Raw genomic sequence first — 18802 nt, forward strand, 5'->3', positions numbered from 1 at the left:
TAGCATTCTGTGTGTGTGAGAGAGAAAAAAAAACAGACAGGAAGAAAATTAGTGGCTATCCATTCCATCCATTCAAATAGTCCTCATTTGATAGCGTACAAACGTTGTCCCTTTGGGCCACCTTTATAATGTACTGAGAAGAAAACCAACAAATGTTTTGCTTTCTTCAATCAGCACCAAAGAGAAGTCTGCAATTCAAACATGGGGCATCTGAAGCTATGCATTCAGTAAGGAAATGAGGTGAGAGGGAAAAAAGAAGATGACTGGTAAGAGAAGGAAGTATCAAAGAAGAACCACTGACTGCTCTTCTCTAGATGAACAATAATGAAAATGACACCAGGAAGGAATTGCTGAGACCTAGTCTAAGTATTAGCCCACTTAGTCCATTTATTTGACGGTTTGATTTTTAGTACTTGATATTGGCCTTATTAGGAGTGTTAGGATATAGCTGAGGACACAAAGCAGGTACTGGATGCATTCTTCAGCTGTTTGTGATAGCCACATCATTAAAACGTGTTTTTCAAAGCAGCTTAGAAACAGGATCAATATTCCTTATTTCAGAGCTGTCGAACTACAAGAATATCTACAGAGATGGTATTCCAGCCAAAGCCCAGAGCAAGTTAAAAGCTCTGCATAGAAACCAGGAGGCATGTTACAGGAAGCTGCTATGGCCAGGAGTGAGGGGCATTCAGGACCAAAGTAGTGTCTGAGTGATAGGAAGGGATTCTACTGAGTCTGGCCTTCCTTGCAAAGGATCTCTGAAGAGTAATGGTGACAGGACCGTTGGAACAGCCTTCTCTTTATGCTATTGTCGTTTCTGTCTTTGAAGATAGTCGTCCCACAGGAGACACAAAAGTTGAACCTGACCTTCATTTGGTTAGTAGGGACATCCTCTCTTAAACCTAGGGGCTGAATTCCCTTTAAGGAATTTTCCCCCCTCTACTACTGAAATGTGTTTGTTGTCATTCCTGGGAGAGCCCACAACATTGTCTAAGTTCCATGATTTTATTTGATGCGTCACACGTGATGTTGTATTTGGAGATTGCATAGCACTTTGTTGATAAGATCATTAATTGTTTTTCATCCATTTATAAATTGTGCCTCTGCAAACTGGCCCCAGGGCATAAGTAGAAAAATTGAGCTTTGATTATAATAAGTAAAGCATTATTAACAAAAGCAATTATAGCTAATAGCTTCAACCGAGGAAAACAAAATGATTGCCCTTAGCGCATTCCCACTGGGCAAACCACAGTAAATCACTCATAGGAAAGAGAAATCTTTATGTTTTGTCCCCCCAAATGTTATAAAAAGATGTTGCCTTGGGATGTCTTTATTCTTTGGTGTTTTTGTTTGGAAACAGAAGCTAAGGATTGAACTATATAATGTTATTACTAATGAGTTTCTGAGATGAGCAATTTGATGAGAGAATTCAATATTTTAATTCAGGTATTATTTGTCACAGGCTACAGAGAGACAATTGAATTGCAGGCAATTCTGCTAACTTAACCTCAGCTTTAACATTAAAAGGCAGGCCAGTGAAGATTCAAGACAAATACTCCCTTCAATCAGTACTTTGTTCTTCTCTTTCCTCTGAAGCTGATGACCTACAGTAATGACACTACATGACATTAAAGTAATATACACAATAATCATAACAAAAACCCTAGTTTATCAGTTTTTATTTCTTATACTTATTTCTCATTACTATATCTACTTTGGGCATGAATATAGGTATATAGAGCATTGATACAGTTCAGATTTTCACTAAGAAAACCTGACTCACAGAGGCTGAACAACTTGCACCTGCTCACCAAGTGTTGAATGGAAGATATTTTTGAAGTCAGATGTTTCAGTCTGAGAAATTCATTCCTTTGCCCAAAGACCTCCAGCTTCCTTCCTTACCACCTCCCTGTGTATACACAAATCAATCATGTCTGTGACAAAGGACACAGCCGATCTCTGGTGAGCTCTTTTAGCAGAAATGTTCTGGAATAGAGAGATATGCAATTTTCCAGGTCTGTTTGGGCTTTGTTTACTTGTGGAATTTAATGTCATAAAATAGCCCATTAAGTTTTGTCTTTGTCTATTCACATAGTTAGAACAAAGTCTCATTTTGGGAATCCTGTTGGTGAGTGTGTACCCCTGCATTCCAGAGAAACCCCCTTTATCATGCCTTAGGCTTCCTTACCCACTCCTGGCTTTGTTGGAAATATCCTGACCCAGTGACTACTGTGGGGAAGTTCCATCTGCCAGAAAAAGAAAATCCTGCCTCTTCTGTCTTCTGCTGTGTTGAGTCAACACAGACAAGTTAAAATATGATTGCCTTTACAATTTGATTTGAGCATCTAAGTTTTTTTTCAAGACTATAACAGGTTGAAGGGATCCAGCATTGCTGCATTAAAAATACCCCCACCTTAAAATAAAGGTCCCAGTGCAGGCTGGTTCTGTGATTCGTACAATTGCAGGTAGATAAATGTGGAGAGAACAGAGACAGATCCTGCTCTATGTGGGAAATGAGTGCCAAGTAACTCCATTCTTCTTTGAGTTTCTAGAGAGAAGAGAAGGAAGGGAAAGAAAAGGAGAGAGAGAATAGGAAGGAACAGAAGAAGGCACAACCCAACTATTTCCAGCACATAGCCAAAACATCTTTTAAAAGGTCTCCGTGCATTCTGACATGAAAAGCAGTGTACAGAGGGCAGAGCAGTGCAGTGCTAATGGGGACAGAAGCACAACCAGCTTAAAAATTGTGGATTTATGAAGATGGTTGCACGTACGTTTCCTGGTAAGGATCTCCTTCCCGAGGTGTGTCTGTTCTCTTCTTGGAGGATTTGTGCACAAAAGCCAGCAAATCTCTTCCAATCACTGCAGGTTACATAAATGAACTGGATTTTCTGGATATACTCATGTTTCACTTTGTTTTTTTTTCCTTTTCCTACTCCAAACGTTCTGAGGATTTCTCATCCAATTCTTTGCCTTGGTCATGTTTATTCTTGAACTTCCTTTTTGGTGTGTGTCCAAACCTCAGGATAACTTAGAAGAGGCTGCACTGTTTAGACATTATTCATTTTGCAAAGTTACTCACGGATGGAAAGTGCCTTTTCTCTGTCGGAAGTGGTAGCAGAATACCATTTGATCCAGACCTCGAGCTAAGGAAGATGACTCGAACCGTGCAGAAACCTGTGTGTGTTTAAGTCCTCCTCATTTTTAGCAAAGTGGAAGTGATCTTGTGCCTGCATGAGAACTTTCTCTCTTCACAAGCCTCTGTTACTTGATCCTGTTCTATTTTTCTCTTACAGTATTGAGATTGCCCATGAATTTGTTGAGCCTGACTCATCAAACACAATGCACTTCTCTGCTGCAACACCTTAATGCTTCCAGAGCAGCCATGTCTTAGCAATATCAAATGTCATTACATAGTGTATGAAGTCTCAAAAAATAGTGGTATGACCTCACTGCTCACACATGGAAGGGCCTCTGGAAGAGATGGCAGGTTAATTCCTACATGTGGCCCAGAGTTAAATGTTTTTGTACCCTCTGAATACAGGCACATGTGCTTGGCAACAAAATTATGGAGGCCATTTTCATAAATAGCACAGTCTTCTGTTTACACATGTTGTAGCCTTTTAAGACTTGATTTCCTTCCAATTCATAGTACATTTATTCATTTTCTGACGTTTCTAGTTAATTTTCTACAGTTAAATCTGATTTAAAGAAATAGACAAGACATAATAATTGTACTTCTAGTCAACATTTAATCATTCTATTTATAAAGCCATGTTAAAAACAGGTTTAAAAAGCGTCACTAGGTTTTTAACTTACGAATATGTAATCTTCTGAATGGGCCACATTTGTTTTCCTGTAAAGGAAGGATTAGTAGATATTAACAAAGACTTGAGGAGTGGTAATTAATGAAAATTTCCTGTTTGCTTAGGTGGGAGGCATTTGTCAGTTCAACTGATTAAATGACCTGCCCAATCCTGCCTGTGTCCTTCCAAGATATCAACTAGATTTGTGTAAGTGAAGTTGTTATGAAGCTCCTATCTGCAGTTCAAATCCCTATAGTTTTCAATTATTGACCAAGACTTCCTGCCTATAACTGAAACAAATACTTAGTTTAACAATCAAATTCAGTTATAAAACCCACTTCCTTGTTTGTGAACAATGAACATGATAAATCATGTTTTGGTGTGAATTTATTCATGTATCATTTTAGCAGTTATATCTTCTTACCTGATACTAATTCAGAGTTTACTTATTTAAAATATGCAACATTTTGATTTTGCCCTCAAGTTTTTCTTCCAGATATTAGACATGCACAATACATTGTTTATATTTCTCTCGAGAATAACAGTTTTATAATGTCTGGGTAAAGAATGTGACTCATATCTTTTCTGTCATCTAATATTTCCAAAAATATGGAGTAGGATATGCACTTAAAAGTGTCTATTCTGGTTCCATTGGTAAGCAAGAAATCTGGCCAAGTACGCACAGTTTAGCACTCTTCTTGCTTCTTCCCTGCTTAGCATCCTGATTCACATCTTCATGGATGAGTTTATGCCATTTTATTTTCTATGCTGTGTAAATATTTGAAATTATAGAATTCACTCCCAGAGTCATATTGTTAGCATTTAACGCTTTGTGTTCTAGAACGCACTGAGCAGTAAGTGATAAAAAGATGCTATTGTTGTGTCAGCTTGACTAGATTTTCTGTCATAAGCAACTATATTTCATTCCACAAATTTGTAGTGTCTAGACTAGTTTTATCACCAGGAAGCACACACACACACAAAGACACTTTCTTTTTGGAAATTCCACCTATATTTCCTTAATCTACACATCAATATGATTTCCTTTCTACAAACAAAAGTGGTGTCTTAAGAGATATCAAGAGAGGTAGAGCCCAAGGAAAGGAACTTGTTTACTCAAAATGGCCTTATCTCATGGTGAAGGTGTCAGTTCTCACTACAGTTAGTTTCCTGGAACAAGTAATATTTCCAACACTTGAACACGTTTCCACTGATGGCCAGTGTGCAATAATCTAAGTATTTCACATGTGCTAATTAATTTTATTCTTAAACAATTCAAGAAGTCCACTACTAAGACCATAACAATGAGAAAAATAGACAAAGATGCACTGTGAGGTATATTAGGCCACATAGAGATTATTACTTATAAAAAGTGAATATAAGGCTTTAACTAAGCTGATATGATTTTGTGAACTCCTTACCAGTTCATTTATTTGAAACTTTACATTCTCCAAAAGAAGTAAATATTCATTCTATATACATAAAACAAGTCTTTCCTTTTTTCAGCTGTTTGCTCCATGAATTTTCTGGTGCACAACACACAATAGCATCTTGGTGAAAGCTTACTGAATCAGAATCAGTGCATTAAGCATTTGGTTTTCTGAAATATTTCATCACAGGTGAATTTGAAAAACAGACAAGAACAACTAAACACAGTTGACGATGGGTCAAGATCAGTAGAAAACACAAGATATTGAAGCCTACCACAATTTGTCTCTGTACTTGATAATTTCATTTTCCTGACTAGTGGATTAAAGAAATTTGTAGAATTAAAAGAAAAACCTCCTAGTTATGCTGTGCCCATTTCTTCTTGCCACTGACTTCTATATCCCCAAAAGGAGGAAGGGCGGAGGCCAGCTCTGGGCTCTGGTGTAAGCCTTAGAACCACAAGACTGAATGCGTCATGCCCTGTGTGATTGGATAAAGGTCATCATTGAAGACTTGAGAAGCCATGGAACTATCAAAAGGCCACAAACCAATTTAGCAACTAGGGTGGAGCAATTGTAAATTTACCCTAGGGTCACTTTCTCTCTTACTGTTTATTTTTACTTTCTCCACTGTCTCTCCAGTCCTCGTGAGAACTCAGCCTTATGCTAAACCACAGTCTTAAGTGTCTGCAAAGTTATATGAAGAGATCAAAGCTTACTAGGAAGTGGCTTTTTTCCTCTCTTTATTATTTCATATTGTATATTCCTCTTGCTTTTTTTTAAAACAATTTTCTTTTCTTTGTTAGAATTATTTGACTGAAATTTGCTTTCTTCTTTCACACCACACAAGGTGTATGTATGTGTGTCTTTGTGTGTGTGTTTGTGTCTGAGATCCATCTTTCCCACAGCATGAAAAACTGTTTTTTAATCATTTTTTTTGAGTTATGATATAAACTGTTTAGTTTTATGATGGAATTTTATGCATATTTGATATGCTCTAATATAATCAAATAAAAATTATCTTTATTTATGTGACCTAGGCATATTTTACATTGCTAATCCATATCCAATATTTTACTTATATTTCTAACTAAAAAAAATAAAGCAAGAGCTCAAAAGAAATTAAATTACTATAGCTTTGGAGTAGTACATGGCACATTTATACATCTGTATATCTAACAATTATTCTGACAAGTAACGTGTCAGAATGTAGATGGGTTAGTTTAAATTGCAAGAGCCACTTGGGAAAAAGCCAAAGCTAAGGCCAAGCTTTCATACTTAAGAAGCTTCAATTATCATATGTACTCACTCATAAGAGGTTTTTATACAAAAAAATAAAGAAAACCAACCCACAAATCACAATCCCAGAGAACAAAGACAACAATGCGGACCCTAAGAGAGGCATACATAGATCGAATCTACATGGGAAGTAGAAAAAGACAAGATCTCCTTAGTAAATTGAAGCATGGGGACCTTGAGAGAGGGTAGAAGGGGAGGGAAAAGGTAGGGAGGGAAGCAGAGAAAAATGTAGAGCTCAATAAAAATCAAAATTTTTTAAAAAAGAAGTTTCCCTGTCATTTTTTGAAAGATGGCCGTCCAAAGTCCTGCTTCCTGCTGCTTCCTGCTTGTTCCTCATATCTTGCTCAGCTTGCTTTTTTATAATACCCAGGATCACCAGCCCAGTGGTTGCAGTTCCACATCAATAATCAATCAAGAAAATGAAACATAGGCTAGCCCACAGGTCAATTGGTGGGGACAATTTTTCAACTGACTGTCTGTCTTCTAAAATGACTCTAGCTTATGTCAAGTTGACATAAAACTAGCCAACATAACATTTCTAGATAGTGTTCTGTCGGGTCAAACATTTGGATTTCTTCTGCAGTTCTTTGTCCTTTTCCTTCTGCAGTACACGAGCTCATTTATTTAATTATCGATTTATATAACTTTGAAAAGTTTCTCCTTTTTTTTTCTGCCCATGAAAGTTGTAGAGTAAATGGCCAACTGAAGCAGGAAATCAACCAATCACTGAACACCAATTCTAAACCCAAAGCCAGTGAAAGAAACACAGCCTGGATCTGAGACCTGAGCCAGGGAAAGAAACATCTTTACCCTGGAACTCAGGACCAAAGAAACATGCCCTGACTCATAAACCAGTGCCAAAGAAACACACTTTGTCCTTAGAATCAGTCAGTGAAAGAAATGTTTGCTGACCCTAAAAGTCAAAAGGCTAAAAAGTACCAGTGAAAGAAACAGAGTTTGGCCTTGAGATCAGAGCCATCTCTGCCCCTGACCAACTAAACTAACCAATCCCTGAATAGGGAAAATAAACCAATTCCTCTTCTCCCAGGAAAAACTCCCTTGCCCCCACACCACCAAGGAGCCCTGTATAAGCATCTCTGCCTGTTCAGTGGGAGGCCATCCTTTACCCCTCACTGTCAGAGGCAGCCACTCTCCTGGACTCCTCCTTCCCAAGTAAATGCCTTTCTCAGAGTCTTGGGTGACCATCTTCATTCGCCAGGACAAAATCGAAGAATCTGGTTGGGATATTCCCTAAGGGATTGGGCTAAAAAAATCTTGCTGAGATGTTCCCTTAAAGGATCTGAACAAAGCTGAGAAGATAGAGCATCTCTTGGGTATATTCCCAAGAGTGGTATTGCTGGGTTCAGGGGTAGGTGGATCCCGAATTTCCTGAGAAACCGCCACACTGCTTTCCAAAGTGGTTGCCCAAGTTTGCATTCCCACCAGCAATGGATGAGTGTACCCCTTTCTCCACAACCTCTTCAGCAAAGGCTATCATTGGTGTTTTTTATTTTAGCCATTCTGACAGGTGTAAGATGGTATCTTAAAGTTGTCTTGATTTGCATTTCCCTGATCACTAAGGAAGTTGAGCATGACCTTAGAGATGCCCTATCATACAACAAAAGTATATGCTCAACTATGTTCATAGCAGCATTGTTTGTAATAGCCAGAAACTGGAAACAACCTAGACGCCCTTCAATGGAAGAATGGATGAAGAAAGTATGGAATATATACATATTAGAGTACCACTTAGCAGTAAAATACAATGACTTCTTGAATTTTGCATGCAAATGGATGGAAATAGAAAACACTATCCTGAGTGAGGTAAGCCAGACCCAAAAAGAGGAACATGGGATGTACTCACTCATAATTGGTTTCTAGCCATAAATAAAGGACATTGAGCCTATAATTCGTGATCCTAGAGAAGCTAAATAAGAAGGTGAAACCAAAGAAAAAAATATAGGCATCCTCCTGGATATTAACCTTCATCAGGCAATGAAAGGAGACAGAAACAGAGACACACATTGGAGCACCAGACTGAAATCCCAAGGTCCAAATCAGGAGCAGAAGGAGAGAGAGCACAAGCAAGGAACTCAGGACCGCTAGGGGTGCACCCACACACTGAGACAAGGGGGATGTTCTATAGGGAACTCACCAAGGCCAGCTGGCCTGGGTCTGAAAAAGCATGGGATAAATCCGGACTCGCTGAACATAGCAGACAATGAGGACTACTGAAAACTCAAGAACAATGGCACTGGGTTTTGATCCTACTGCACGTACTGGCTTTGGGGGAGCCTAGGCAGTTTGGATGCTCACCTAACTAGACCTGGAAGGAAGTGGGTGGTTCTTGGACTTCCCACAGGTCAGGGAACCCTGATTGCTCTTCGGGCTGATGAGGGAGGAAGACTTGATTGGGGGAGGGAAAGGGAAATGGGAGGCAGTGGCGGGGAGGAGGCAGAAATCTTTAATAAATAAATAAATAAATAAAAAAGCTGAGAAGAAAGAATAACTTTGCTGGACATTTCGAAAAGCGGGGTGAGCAAGGCAGGCAGAAAAAGTAACAAAATTTTGGCGGAGCCTGAGGAGATTATTATATTTCTGCAGCAGCTTCTCCTTTAGCAGAGTGCTAACAAAAGAAGCAGTATATTGGGTGGAAGAAGAAGTGGATAGCTCTGCTAGGACATCCCCTTAAGGGAACAGAGCAGATCTCAATTGTAGCGGCTCTCCAGAGGAGTAGGAAGGGAGAAGAGAAAAATGTGTAGCTCAATAAAATTAATAAAAAAATTTTAAAAGAGTGGGATTGCTATATCCTGTGGGTAGACCACCCCCACCACACCCTACCTTCTGATAGCCTGGCTTCAAAGTAAGTCAGGACACTTTCCCTCCAGGGCTGAGGTGTCCTTTTGTGGCTTCAGCCTTGGAGATGTCCTGTGGAGGCTCTACCTCTCCAGAGCTGTTCTGTTGAGACTCTAAGTATAGCCTGGCTTCGAGAAAAGTGAGGATATCTTCACCATTCCATAGCTGTAACACATTCCCCTACAGAAGTCTGATTCCTACAGCCATAAAAATTCTTAAAATGAATTCAAAAAGAACACACCTAATACTGAGAATACTCCTTGGGGAAACTGTCTTTTGTAAACAAATCTGCCCTCCAACACTCACTCTGCTTGTTACTGTGTTGCTGTGACCATGTAGCAACCAAGAAGAAGCTTAAGGAAAGCAGAGTTTATTTGGCATCACAGTCTGTTGATATAGAACATTATAACCGGGAAGGAGTGAAGGAAAGAGGAGGACTTGACTTGTCAGTGAGAAAAGCAGTCAAAGTCACATTGTATGCAAGTCAGGAAGCAGATGCATAATACTAGTGTGTGGTGGTTTAAATAAGTATGGCCTCTATAAACTCACAGTTAAATGCTTAGTCAACAGAGAGAGGCACTATTTGAGAAAGATTAGGAGGTGTGCTATTGTTGGAGGAAGTGTGTCACAGGCTTTCTTTCTGACTGTCTGACTACAGATCAGGGTGCAGCTCTCAGAAACTTCCTCCTTGCCTGTGTGCAAGACACCCCTTACTCCCCTCCATCATGATCATGGACTAAGACTCTGAAACTGTAATCAAGCCCCCAATTAAATGCTTCCTTTTCGTAAGAGTTGCCTCGTCATGCTATCTCTTCACAACAATGGAACAATGACTAAGACATTCAGCTTAGCTGGATTCCTCTGTTTTTCCCCTTCAGTCCAGAACCATGAATGGTGCTGCCCTATTCAGAGTACGTCTTCTCAGTTAAACTTCTATAGAAACATCCTCAAAGATACTCCCAGAGTGCTGCGGGAGAATTGTCTGTATTCTGTCAATCATGTTTTAAATAAACGCTGATTGGCCAGGTGGGTCAAAAAGACAGGAAGTAGAGGCGAGGCAATGAGAACAGGAGAATTCTAGGAAAGAGGAAGCCCATTCCCCACCCCACCCCCAGTCCTGCCCAGACCACTGAAGAAGAAGCAGGATGTGACCTTCCCTGCTAAGAAAGGTACTGAGCCATGTGGCTAACATAGACTAAAATAATGGGCTAATATAATTTATAAGAGCTAATATGAAGCCTGAGCTAATGGGCTAATCAGTTTATCATCAATGTAGACTCTCTGTGTAATGTAGACTTTCTTTGGAGGTTTACTGGCTGTGGGAACTGGGCAAGACAGAAACCCAACAAGCAGGCCCTCATGTTACACCAGAGGGTGGTCTTCTAGGTGATTCTATGTCTAGTCAAGTTTACTATGAAGATTAACACAGACACAAACACACACACACACACACACACACACACACACCCATAGTTTTATGTCTCTGTAGTAGGAAAGTACTGTTAATATAGAGTGAGCCCACTCATTTTACTTACTGTCTAAGAAAATAATTTTACTTAGTTCAATAATACCTCACCACATTAATCTTAAATATCACAAGACTACTTTCTATTTGCATATAAAAGTTAATTAAATATTACTCTACTTTTGATATATTTTCATTGATAATATTGTAGGTCCTTCTTTTTTTGTTCAACAAAGCAAAAGGTATTCATTATTTTAAGTATTTTATCTTTAATGCCAATGTAGTAATCATTAATATGGAGTCTTTATAAACTAAAAAATTATGTTTATGGAGTGTCATGCAATGAGCTCCCAATAAATCATTTTAAACAAAAAAACACTATTTTGAGGTAATTATTTTGATTCCTGATTTCATTTGAAGTAGATTATCTGAAAGCAGAGACCAAAACCATAGACCAAGTTCAATTAATAAATTATATTTATCCAAAGTATGTTGAAATAAAGGATTTCTTTAATAACAGTAGCATATTGTAAGTGTTATTTAACTTTAAATACATTTTTCTTTATTCCAGGTACTGAATTTGAGACACTGTTCACTTTAATGACATGTGTTTTGTGGTATCTTTTATCCTCTTCCAGGCTAGATTCTGAGAAATGCTGGCAAAGACACATACATTTAGGAGAACCCTCAAATAAGGCCTAACCACTCACTGCAGTTCCTTAACAAAATAGTACAGATGTCATATGTCTGGGAAGCCAGTAAATCCATTTCTCTTGCTCCAGATGTTTCCTGTACACAAATGAAACAGCTTCTTAAAGAAGAGTACATTTCCAGAAACTATCCTGTGCTTAAAATTTAGGTGCTAAGCATAAATATTCAGTGAAAGTGAAGAAATCAAATTCAGTGGCTCACCCCAGTCTTTTTGCCAGATGTCAGGTAACTGATTGCCACCATAGCTATGTGACAACTGCTTTTTTACACCTGGTACACAACCTTGGTGTTCATTTCAAACATGGCTTTATGACACTGTGAATCAGGCTTTGCATTGTAAGATGGGTTTCCTTTCCTGTATTTTCCCATATACTCTCCACAGCTTGCTTGTAGACAAGAATAAAATCAAAGAGGAATGGCAAATACTTCCTGTGTCTTCGCCTTAGATTAAGTACCACCAGAGTCTTCCTGCCTGAGAAGTCATGACTATGGCTTTGGACAATGACTTCCCCTTCTACAATTTGAAAGCCACAAAACCCACAGTCCCTTCCTCTCTTGGTTCAAGCATGTCATTTTCAAACCTCATTTTGCTATGGGAAATAGCAAAGCAGATATTTGAAAATGTCAGACTTTCAAGATTTCATTTCAAATGATAGCTAATGAGATCGCCTGTGAACTTTGAATTTTTTCTTATGCACAATAGGAAAGATGATTTAAATATGTTTCTAAACTTCTAAGCTATATCCACTAATTATTTCTTGATATTTTATATAATTGGTTCAATGTATTTTTAAACAATATACTTGGAGTTTTATATATATATATATATATATATATATATATATATATATATATATATATTATTCACTTAAGAGCACCTCCCACTCGTTTAGAACACCCAGGTTTGGTTCCTGGCACCCACATCACGGCTCACAACAAACTGTCAGTCAAGTTCTTGGCAATCTGACACATACATCTCAAGTCTGTCAATACCCCCCATACAAGTTATGCACACACACACACAAATAAATCTAAAACTTCGTCAAACACAATTATTGAAATCAATATCTTTTCAATATAATATTTCTGAGAGTATTATTCTACAATATCTGGTAAACTTCAAACTTTTATTCAAGTGCTGCCAGCAGTGCTATTTCTCTGTTATTTCTAGTTTATGCCAAGTTGCAATCTCCTTTAATTTAGAAATACTGTCTCCATTTATTTACATTGTCAGTGTCATGTTTTAAGATTGATCTTGGTCTGTTCATTATGGTGGAATGTGAGTAAACTGAGTTGATTAAAAAAGGGGGAGTTCTTTGTCAACAGCAGCACCAGAAAGCATCAGCTCCCAGAGATGTAGACTTCCGCCCCTTTCTCTTTTATTTTAATTTTTATTCATTTTACGTGAGCACCACAGTTTCCCTTCTTTCCTCTTCTCCTGCTTCCCTGCCACTTCCTCCCCAACCCACCGCCCTCATCCACTCCTCCTACAGGGTAAACAATTATAAGATTAGGGAGAAAGCTTGTTCTAGGAAAGTTCCTAGGAATCCACAAAGATGACCTCAACTAACACTCCTAGTAATAGTGAAGACGGTGCTTAAACTGGCCTTTCCCTATAATTAGGTGAAAGCACTCATAGAATCTTCATCCAGTTATTGATGAAAGCAGATGCATAGATTCACAGCCAAGCATGAGGCCAGCATCTGGAAGTCAAGTCAAAGAGAGGGAGAAAAAATTATATGAGTAAGGCGACAGGTCACAGGATGTCAAGAGACAGTAGATCCAAGCTAGTGGGAACCCATAGGCCCTCTGCTTGTGGGTGACAGTTGTGTAGCTTGGTCTGTTTGAGGGGCACCTGGCAGTGGGACTCGGATGCATGAGCTGGCTTTTTATAGACTGTTCCCTATGGTGGGATGCCTTGCTCAGCCTTGATGCAGTGTTCTTGGTCCTGCCTCATCTTAATGTGCCATCCCTTTTCTTAAAGGTTCTCTAATTCGCGTTTTTTTCTCTCTCACGCAGATCAGTAAACAGCTGGTTTCTAATAAAACTGATTGGGACTGGTTATAAATTCATGAGATGTTCTCAGAGACATTTCTCACTGTACTCACAGAATTAAAATTCCCCAAATGGCACCATTCCTATCCCTTCAGTACACCACTGTGTATAGCGCCACAAATTGAGTGTCTCATGAATACTCAAGAGTCTTCACATTAAAAGTTTGGGCAGTTTCCTATCATGATGAAATAGGACCAATGTGACATAGACATATCTAATGACATTGATCAATGTGTTTATTCTGGCTGAGTGTTTCTAATTTACTAATAACCTCTTTGAGTGGCTAGAGTGTGTTAACTGTGCCTTACTCACTATTTCAATCTCAGTTTTCCCAAGGCTACCATCCAACTGTATTCTAACCCTTCCAATGACGTGACAGACAGTTTGCACACTGGATTTTGTTGCATCTCTCTTCCTCCTATGAGTATAGCCCCCTATTTTCACAGACTCTTTCCCACACTGGGGACCAAGGGAAGCAATTCTGTGTTTGAAAGAGATGAACAGATAATATTAGGAACCTGATAATTTTGAGACTGAAAATTAATTTCACAGAAATCATGGAATCTGAGATAAGCAGTAGTCCTCATCTTAGTTCTTCCTACTTGAACCCATTCATTAACGAATATAAAATGATGCTATTGTCTGTTAGGCATTAGCTGGTTCAGATAACTGAATTCCCAATGCTTCTCAAGTGGGTAAATCTCTATGTTCAGTGTCTTAGTGATTTCCCTGGCAAAAAAAAAAATGATTTCAGTGTATGTATGTGCACGTGTTGGCAAAAGGCCGCTCGTTCATTCATCAACACCCAGACCTGAATAATTATTCAGAAGCTATATTCAATGTAATACTGTTTGACCAATAGTTTATGCATATTTCTAGCTAGCTCTTGTATCTTAAAGTAACCCATTTCTATTCATCTGTGTATCGCCATGTGGTTGTGGCCTACCGTTAAGTTTCTGTCCAGCATTCAGTGTCTGTCTCCTTTGGTGGCTACATAGCTTCTACCTGACTCTGCCTACTCTCTATTCTTGGAATTCCCACCTTGCCCTATTCTGTGCTGCAAGAGACCAAAGCAGTTTTATACCTTAATCAACTGTATTCACAGCATTTAGAGGGGAATCTCACATCATTCATGCATGTGCATGTGTGAGCATGCTCATGTGTATTTGCTCGTGTGAGTCCATGTACACTTTATATTCATGAAATAACTTTTTTAAGTCAAAACATTATAAGGAATTGTATGCATGGATGCTATGTTTATACCATATCTATTTCATGCTCTTCCCACTCCAAGTTCTTTCCATGTCTCCCCAATTGAACTTCCTCTGTATTTCTTGACTTATTTCCTAATTACAATTTTTAATTATTTATAACCCATCAAACCCATTTAGCATTGTGTATGTACATGTATTTATGGCTGAGCCTTTGGGATTGGAAAACCTATCAAAGAGCTTGTCCTTGAAGAAAATGGATTTTACTGTTGGGAGCAGTGAGACCCCAGATCCTGAATTTCTTGTAATCCCCTGATCTGAGTGCCTACAGCTGCTCTGAGCACAAGACCTTCAGGAGTTCCTGATGGCAGGAGAGTGGTTTCTGGTGGGTTTGCCTGGGGCATGGCTATCTTTATATAATCTGCCCCTGAACACAATAAAGGGGGCATTCTTGAATTGAAGGATGACCCATGTCGCTGTCTCTCTGTCTGTGTGTGTTTGTGTATTTTAACCTCCAGCCCCCTTGCCTGAAGCTCGCAAACTGGGTGCCAGCGCACAGAGCACAGACACGGGGGCGCAGTGCGCGGCATTTTCCCTATATAATTAGTCATCTGTGGGTGAGAACTTGTGAAATAGTGCCCATCCATGTTGGAATCTCAAAACTATCATCATGATGCAGACCTCATTTAGGCAAACATGTTGTTGAGATTTCATAGATGTAACATGTCTTGAACAGGCTACCTAGCGTCAAGTGCCCTGTTCTGACAGTCATTCTGCTCCCTCTGCCATGAATTATTCTGAACTTTTGGTATAGGGTTTCATTGTCGATGTCTCAGATGAGGTTGGGCACCCTAAAATCACTCATTCTCTGTATTTTGAACATTTGTGGATCTCTTCAATAGTTTTTATCTGTTGCAGAAGGAAGTTTCTTGGGTAAGAATTGAGATCTATACTTATCTGGATGTACAAAGCATAATGATATAATTTGAAATTGCATTAGTTTAGTGAATAGCAGTAGTGGATTTTTTAGCCATTGAGTCTAGTTTGTTCTGTCCATGTACTTTCAGATGGTGGCCATACTCTTAAAGGAACATTTTGTCCTCTATCAACTATCAATTGTCAACCATTCCTCAGCTGGGTATGGGCTATATTATTTATTAGCTATATAACTTAGTTTTCCCCACTTTAAACACAGAAGTCTATAAGTCTATAAATATAATGAACAGCATACTGAGGATCAAAATTTAGAAATTAAAAAAAATTATTATTGAAAGGGGATTTTAATTTAAAACTTATTTTGTTTTATTTCTTACTCTATATTTATTTTGAATATTTATTGAATCAATTATTGCACTAAAATAAATTTGTGATTTAAATAAGTGCTGTAATTCCAATATTATTATTTACTCTCTTATTATAGACATTTAAGCATTAAAATATTCAATGAAGACAGTTCTAGAACATGGTAAATGTTTAATAACTTAGAAAAATGCATGGATGGGATTTGTTACTTCTTAATTATAATGCAAATATTTTAGATTTTTAATTATGGTATTTACTGTGCACTTTAAGTACTAAAGGCTAGGCTTGTATATAGTTTTTAATTTTAGTATTATTCAAACATTTACTAATCATACTGTGATTAACAATTTTGTACCAATCTTTATGAATTAATGTTAAGTTTTTAGCGATCCTACAGTGTGTACATTCAAATTGTATTCAGTTATATGAAGCAAAATAACAAATATACAACCACTAAATGATCTGAAAATATATGTATTCTAATTTTCTCTGTGGCCAAATATTTTAAGAGGAAACATTTTCGACTTAGAGGGAGACAGGGGATATTATCTTTGGCATTCTCTCAGAATCTTCTTTTTTTCTGAAATATTCTGGAAATATCACTTAATCAAACTCATGGTCAACTTGGAATGTATCATTAATAAAGAATTTTCAAAATATTTATTTTATATCTAAAGTTTAGATATACCAACTAGATCAAAAGTTTTATAAATGATCCCCATTGCCGCATGCCATTTTTATACATGGTTTTATCCCACTGTGACAAATATGAAATATGACACCATGCAGTAGAATGCCAACTGTATCTAAAACAACCAAGATAATCACGATTTCACAAGGTTCAACTGCTCAGTAAGATTGATAAGGTTAAATATTTTCTTATACTTTTCATTACACATTGTGACCTATTGCCATTTTTTCTAATCAAAGTCATTGCATTTTTCTTCGAGGTCATTCTTAAATATTGTAAACTTGTACTATATTTAAACATATGAATTAAAATATAGGAATGTGTATTAATTTCTTTTATTGGAAAGAATTTTTCTAATTGGCCTGGAAGGTGGGGCCCACGCGGAGTCAACACGAGGATCGAGAAATGTTATTTCTGTACCGGGCCGATCTACCCTGGCCACGGCATGATGTTCTTCCACAAAGACTGCAAGGTGTTCCAATTTTGCCAATCCAAGTGTCATAGAAACTTCAAGAAGAAGCGGAATCTACGCAAGGTCAGGTGGACTAAAGCCTTCCGGAAGGCAGCTGGCAAGGAGCTCACAGTGGACAACTCATTTGAATTTGAAAAACCTAGAAACGAACCTGTGAAGTACCAGTGAGAGCTATGGAATAAAACTATTGATGCAATGAAGAGGGTTGAAGAGATCAAACAGAAACGGCAGGCTAAGTTTATAATGATCAGGTTGAAGAAAAACAAAGAGCTACAGAAGGTTCAGGATATCAAAGAAGTCAAACAGAATATCCATCATTTCTGTGCTCCTCTTGCAGGCAAAGGAAAGCAGCTGGAGGAAAAAATGGTACAGCAGTTACAGGAGGATGTGGACATGGAGGGCACTTCCTGATGGTGCCACCTGCAGCCAGCCCTGTGCACACTGGAAACCAGTGGAGACTGTCGGTCTCTAAGTTATTGATTGGTTACATAATGTCCCCCAGGCAAAGGTTACTCACGTGCTTTTCTCTACAGTGCAGCCTGTAAAAGCATCCATTGCGGGTATTAGGTCTCAACTCAATGTTCTGCTTCACTGTGTTATGCTCACAGAAACATGAAAGTTTGTGTGTAGATGAAGCTGTGAACCCTGGGCATAAAATGATTGAATCTTTGCTTAATGGCACCAGGCAGCATTTCTGCACTGACTATCATTCTAGTGTGAAATTTGTAATAAAGTAATGTTTTCCTTGCAAAAAAAAAAAAAAGAGAGAGAGTATTTTTCTCATCAACTGACCATCCTAGAAGCTACGTGTAGGTTCCTCTAGTTTCACTGGGGTTCCAGATCAACAAATACGATTGCTTTATTACACTTTCCTCTCTCTGTAGCAACTCAAAGAAACAAGGATTCTACTTGAAAGACTACTTATCTATAGAATTAACAGTGATTGTCATACATATATCTTCCTCCTCATTCCTAATGTTGTTTCAGGTAACCACAATTCCTCAGCTGGGATTACATCAAAAAAGACTCAACTATTGCACCATCATCAGCAAATCTCCATTATTTGTTGGATAGACTTTTCCCCATGCCACCTACCCCATCAGCCTTGCTGTTTTCTGTCTACAGACACAGATCTTATGTCACAGTCACAATTTTATCTTTCAGCTGGATCTAGAAGGCAGGGGGAAGGAATATTACTGTTTCTACAAGTGTGTAAATGCATTCAGGGAGATTATAAAAGGGTGTAGTTATCTGGCCTGTACAAATAAACCCATGCTTCCTTTGCTTAGCAGTGAGAAAATGTTTTCATTCCTTTTTTCAGGGTTCCCGAAAACAAACTTAGTTACCATCTATTTTCTTTTCACATTCACAAGCCCCTCCACACTGAGACATTTGCCACTTTTGCTTATCCCATGGGCCAGTATAAAGCAATCTGTTTCATATTTCCTGTGATGATTTATACATTATAAAATGATGTATGATACAAATATTTGTTTTGAGTTGCTTC

General features: G+C 38.3%; 1 pseudogene; it reads left to right on the forward strand.

The window, feature by feature from the left end:
- Positions 1–768: 768 nt before the first annotated feature.
- Positions 769–17990, forward strand: LOC142832386 (putative ribosome biogenesis protein RLP24 pseudogene; annotated as a pseudogene).
- Positions 17991–18802: the final 812 nt, after the last annotated feature.

The sequence above is a fragment of the Microtus pennsylvanicus genome, chromosome 12 (assembly GCF_037038515.1).
Source record: "Microtus pennsylvanicus isolate mMicPen1 chromosome 12, mMicPen1.hap1, whole genome shotgun sequence".
In the NCBI taxonomy this organism is placed as follows: Eukaryota; Metazoa; Chordata; class Mammalia; order Rodentia; family Cricetidae; genus Microtus; species Microtus pennsylvanicus.